Source organism: Nipponia nippon, unplaced genomic scaffold, assembly GCF_047370975.1.
Source record: "Nipponia nippon isolate SJK-2023a ecotype South Korea unplaced genomic scaffold, ASM4737097v1 scaffold_4, whole genome shotgun sequence".
Classification (NCBI taxonomy): Eukaryota; Metazoa; Chordata; class Aves; order Pelecaniformes; family Threskiornithidae; genus Nipponia; species Nipponia nippon.
In genome coordinates this window covers 71,745,447-71,751,987 of record NW_028262358.1, presented here as the reverse complement: position 1 = coordinate 71,751,987, position 6,541 = coordinate 71,745,447, and positions in this window count along the sequence as shown.

Genomic DNA, 6,541 nt, shown 5'->3' with positions numbered 1-6,541 from the left:
TTATGATAGTATTCCACGACTTGCTTTCAGTGCAGCTTTTGTACACTGTTTGCCATGAACTCAGTGTGAATGCACAAGTTGCTGTCTTGTCATGAGGCATGGCTTGGATACTCAGCTTTTTGAGACACAGAAGATCCTCATCTGGAGTAAATAAGTATGCCATGCACAGCTATTGCATTGACCATTTACAGTATTTTGGAGAACAGAAGAGTCAGCGCTCTTTTTGCCTGAAAAGCACTAAGCAGCTGACACTCACTGAATGGCAGATGCCATACTGCAGGGGACTTCTGGTCTGTTTGCTCCTAGACCACAGTACTGAGGATGCTTCTTGCATTAACCCCTCTGCTCTTTCTTGTAATTTCAAAAGCTCCCGAAAGATTTCAGAGGGTCTCAAGGCAGGGTGGGCCCTGTTTTTGTATCACAGATCTCCGTTCTTTACTAAAAGTCTTTGATGTAAAATTTGAAACGTCTTCGTGCATTTCATAGACTTTGAAAGGACACTTGCCCTGCAGTAACATTAGCTTGGCTGCCCTTTTTTCTTTCTGATAAGTTCTTTGGATAGGTTGAGGTGGAGAGAGTTGAATCTGAATCTGCAAATGCAGTCTGTGCTTGTCCAAGGAAAGGGAGGACTCAGCAAGCAGAAGGACCGGCAGTATCTGGCAGGCTTTTCATACGACAGTAGGCAGTAGGTTACAGGATTAGCTGTCAGGGAATACATCTTAATGGGTACAAGTCAGCCTTCAAGTCCAGCTGTGAAATGTTTTGCATGTCTAGCACCCTTCTGGTACTTTGTCTCCAGTACTCCTGCGCTGGGTTACCGAGTCAGACAAAGCTGAAAAGCAGTCCCAGGCATCTCAACTGGATTTAAACTCTGTTACCCAAGCCCTGCTTCCTTGAGAAGGATTTCACAGTATGTGCAGGAGCACATTATGGTGGGATTTACTTGTTTTTACTTCAACACAGGCATTATATCTCTCTGCTAAGTAGTTCGTATTGCCGCGGATAGCTCTTGCTTCAGTTGGCATGGCAGTTAAATACTCTCCAGAATATGATAGGCGTGTTCATTAACCCCAGTGCAGTAAGGAGCAAATCCTGGTTGCATGTACATCAGGACAAGCACATTCTTCATCCTGTTCCTCCACTCTTCATCCTAAGTGCAGAGCAGGGCAGGGCTCCAGCTCTGCAGTTAGGTACAAATGTGCATAGAAATAAGAAGAAAATGTGTTTGCCAGAGCAGTTTACGCACCTGCAGCAAAAGTCATCTGGCTGGATCGAGGTAAAATTTCTGCCTGAAAGTCCTGCATCTGCTGTTTAACCTGGGAGCTAGCTGAGCATGGTCTGAGAACAAGTTAAAAGGAACAAGTCAAAAGAAGCTAGCATCCCGGTCAGCAAAAAGAGCTGAATTTGGTCCAATGCTTTTGCCCACAGACCCTGGTTTCCATGTCTCTTTTTGAAATTTAGCGTTCATTCAGAGAATCCTTTATTAACCATTAGCATATTCTTAGACTGTAAAACTTACTGTAGAGGGTACTGTGGGAGATGACTTCTCTGATCACCAAATCTAATCTCTGGAATCAAGCAGGATTAAGCACTGAAATAATTCCACTTTCTATGTATCCATCTTTATCTTGAACACCATTAATGATGGTGACATAATGACCTCATTAGGTGATACCTTCCTAAGTATGAGTCGTCCTGTTAATCATGTCTGTTGCTTTTATTTCAGTGATTCAGAACTACAATAATAAAAAACAATTGAATAAAGCCTTCAACCTGATGATAACTTTCATTTATCACCCAAAAAGTAGACTTATTTGTAAAGCGTGACTAGCAGGTGTGATTTTCTTGTCCCCCAAGCCAATACATTTTGTCTTTATTTTTAATTAATTCCTTCAGAACACTAGCCTTTGGACTTGGCTCAACAATAATCCCTCCTCTCACTCACTTGCAGAATTACAGTTGTGTCTTGCCAATGAGGCCTGCAAAACAGAGTGACACATGAAAAAAGATAACACAGAAAGGCACTTTATACTGACAAGGAAAACTTGTTAGTGTCTGGATATCAGTCTTTATTTTTAAAAGATTAAGACATTTTGCAAAAATGTACCAGACATAAAGAATCACCGGAAAACAATAATAAATATCCCCAAACAGTGTTGTTCCTGAAGGAAGTATTCTGATTTTTCTCTGGTTTTATTAGCTGTTACCTCTATTGATGGATACCTTAAATGGTCAGTTGGTCATATACATTTTGAATCTTGACTGAGCCAATAATCCCAAGAGGTATTTGCCTCTCCGGTCCAGCAAGAAAAATCGCAAGAGAGCTGAATCTCTACTATTTCAATCAATACGTTCAAGTCATTAAGAATTTGTGCTGGTCAAGCACTTTTTTGTTGCTTTATTTACATTCCTTTTATTTTCAGTATTGTGGGAATAAGTCACTTTATAAATTGTCATTCTTTTGTGTTTTTCTGTAACTTTGTCCTAACAAAGTGAAAAATAGTGTAAAGGTTACTCTTCCCAGCTCTTTCCCCTTCTGGAGTTTTCGGACCCCACAGTTACACGTGCACATACTGTTGAAACATAACTCAGCACAACTAAAATCATAATTCATGACTGTAAGATAATTCTCCTTGGAAGGCAGCTCAGGAAGTCTCTGGTCCAACCTCCTACTCATGGCAGGGTGAGCCATGACGTGAGACCAGGTCCCTCAGGGCTTTTTCCAGTTGGGTCCTGAAGAGCCCCAAGCATCCATCCTGGGCAGTCTGTGCCACTGCTTGATGGAATTAATTAAGCTCCCGGCAGTTCTTGTCCTAGCCTGTACCCTAAAGATGCTGTGATTTGGTGTCTTTAGAGCATCATCATACCAGAAAAAGAGTGTGTTTGTTCCTGTATGTCCCAGACTCTAGGGCAGCCTCAAGGTCTAACCAAGATCCTGACAGTCCCAGGCGGCCTCAGGAAGTTAGACATGACAGAAAGCCATTTTTGCTTCCAGCAGCTTACTCCGCCTTCAATATAGCTGATCCAAATACTGTACCAAAAAAAGGCAGAAGGAAAGGCAGTGCAAAGGTCAGTCCTCTTCCTTCCCCTATAAAATTAACTAAAACGTTGCTGTGTTGTCACAGACGTATGGATCAGCTCTGAGAAGGCGTCTCTGTGCAGCAGGAGCCAAGGCAGGTGAGACTAGCTGTACACAAGGGCACAGAGTGAAGACATGAGAAGTTTGAATTGAGCACGAAGGGCGGGCAGTGCCAGCAAAAATGCAGATGTGGTCACAGCAGTACCGTTCCTCGCCCTCGGTCGGGGCTGGGGTTGCACTCCCTGGGGTCTCGCTCGCATCTCCAGCAGGTTTGATTTCGGTTTCAGGCCTGCCATTTTGTTTCCTCTGGGAGCTACGACAGCAGTAATTAGAAACCCAGAGGCCTCTGAAAGCTAAGTGTTATTAACTAGGACAAAACTCTGTCAATGAAATGTATTATAATAACACTGAGGCATACAATATGTATGGTTGTTTTCCTCTAGGGGTTAGCATATTTTCTGTTTGGGAAGCTCCTTTAATTCCTCCACAGTCCGTCTAATGGCTTTCCTCCCTGACAAAATGCACTCTCATTCTTCTCCCGAGGTGAATTTCCTTAGATGTTGAAATCCTTTTTCCAAATTTAATTCTTGTCCAGTGCTGTGTCACTTTGCCCTGGAGTCTGGCAGCATGTCTCTGTCCTCTCACCTCTAGTGTTTGCTTGGACACCGCTTACTCAGAGAGAGCATGGCCACAAGGACCTCAAGATCACCTTATACGACCTGTTACACATCACAGGCCTCTAGTTTCACTGAGTTATCTCCGTATGGAAATTGTATGATGAAACTGGAGCAGTGAAGAGCTCTTAGTCCAAGGGCAACTTCACTCTTGTAAACCCAGTCCTCTCCTTGTCAGTCTGTTGGTTATCATCTGGCTTGCAAATGGACTAATAAACCACCTCTGCCATGAAGTGTGTATCCCTTCCCATTTTAGGGAGTCAGTCTCTAGTTATCCTTGGGCTAGCACTCCTAATTCACAATAAGGGGCCTAGAGATGTGGATACCTCTGCATGCGGGAGGGACATGGGCAAAGTTCATTCCCAAGGCAGGAAAACAGATGGATGCTCCTAGACAAATAGAATGGCTACGTCTACTGTGTCAGTCCCAAAAATGTTTCCCAAGTCATGGGTCAAAGCGTGCCTCCGAGCTGCTCCCTGAGTCTGCCCTTCCCCAGGAGCTCTCCTGTCCAGCTTGGCCTTTCCAAGGCACCAGCCCCTTTCACACGGCAGGCCGCGGGTTTCCCAAGCACGGGCATAAGAGCTAGGGATGATGCACGAGTGAACGAAGTCTGCAAGACTGTTTTTTTTGTAAAAAGGACAGCTAAGTAAAGAAATAAAGCAATATTAGATTGTCATATTCCTCCTAAAAAGGACTTCTCAAGACTTGTTTCTTCCATCTCAAAAGGAATTGGTTTGATTTTTCACATCTCTCTATCACGTTTTCTGATTGCTGAACAGGAACAGGTTGAAAAGGGTTATTGTTGTTTCATAGAAAACCAGGATTATTTAAAAAACTTGTTATTTCTGGACAAGTAGAGACACTTAAATCAGGGCATACTGTAGGCTGACATTCAATTATGTAATGAGGAAGGAGAGGAAGCATGCAATAAAACAAATAAAAGTAATTGTAATGTGGTTTATTGAAAAGAACAAGTAGATTGAAAATGCTGTTGAGCTGTGAAAAAAATAGCATCACACAACTATTATAAGTTCATTTCTCTTTTGCTAGCAGATTAGGGACTTCTTCCCGCTTGCTTTTTCGGTACTGAATATCAACAAGGGAAATAACAGTCTGCCTCCCTGCAGCTTTCTGAGCTGATGAGCTGCTGTTGTTTCTTTTCAGATTCAGCTTTCTTTCCAATCTGAGGTTTTGAGTCTGTGAGTGACCTATGCTACAAGCAAAACAGGAAAGTTAATACACTTCTTAGTTAACCTCTACAGGATTCATTTATTTTTACGCAAATGAGGGAAAGGACAAGTAGGTAAATATCTGCCACTGTCTAAAAGCTACCGGTGACTGCATGGCTGCTACAAACTCTGCTGAAATGGTAGCTGCAGCAGCCAAGCAAGTGAAATCTTGAAGAGGCAATCATACGTGAGACAGGAACTCTCCCCACCCTCCTCTGGAGAAACTGAGCTATCTCAGATGTTCCGTTTCTGAACTGCTTGTGAACCTTGTACTGTTGTAAGCTAAGGCATTCGCAGATTATTTATTGTACTTTTTATTGTGCCTTTGTTGCTCACCCAAGGTGATGGAAACGAATAAATTCTATTTAATTTTACCTTTTCTGTATTGTATAATCTATCTTTTTTATATGGACTCAGCTGATTGGTCTCAGGCTCCAGTGGTATTGCAATGTAATTCTCCCTGTCTCTGTGTGTCTGTGTGTAAATATTCCCCTACAAGAATGAAAATTATTACAGTCAGTTGGTATATTCCCTCCTGCAACTAATGAGAAATACAAAATATTGTTACAGTGGATGTGAAAATAGGCATTGTTACCCACAACCTTCCCCACGCCTCGTGTGATGCAGGTGGTGTGTCTTGCCTTGCTTGTGCTGCAAAGGAGTGAGGAGCCAGCGGGAGGAGCAGCTCTGCCGGCGGGCCTCCATGCCCTCTTCCTCTTGTTTTGTTAGATGCAGAGTTGCTGTCTAGGAACCGTACGTGGGCTGTGTGCTGAGATTCCCCACAGCTATGTTGCCTTTCCACAGCTGTTCATCCACCAGCATGTATGCATAAACATGCTACACTCAGATTCAGAACTGCTGACTTCTCATCTCCGAAGAAGTTGACTTCTGAGGCCCTGATTACCTGTAACAGCCTGGCGGATGGCAACGATGGTGCTGAAATGGGACGCTGGTGCATGGAGGCTGGGGATTAATATAAAGGTTGTGCTGCTGTGCTCTACCCCTGCTTCTTTTTCTCCTAGTCAGACTCACATCTTGGAAACTTGTTGCTTCTCTGAGTCTTTCTCAGGTGTTGGGAGGTGGCTGGAGTAGTTGGGCTCTCGTAATAAAAACTTGGCCTGAGAAGAGGCTTGGAAGGATTTTGAGGAAAGGGCTTTTGTGCAAACCTTGCCTCTGTGGCTGTTACTTGTCCCCCAAAAGCACCGTAACAAAGGCTGTCACCACTGCCCTGTGCAGCGCTGCGTGTAAAGATACCCGGGCTACTTTTAAATAAGCTAAGCAGAAGCACTGCAGCTTCAGGACGGCGCTCAACTCAAACTCACCAGACGTGAGTCATGCCTCCTCTCTGGAACACCATGCAGGAGCAAGTGGGACGAATCTCGGCTGTGAGCTACCGTTGACCCATATGGTGTTGCAGTAGAGCGTGCTAACAAAAGGTCTTCTCATTCCCTCCACCTGCAACTATTTCATTACAGGTATAAAATCAAATACTAATGTACTATTTGATTTATTAGTAATAATCAAGCAATGTTTATATCAAATAAAAGTGTTTAATATAA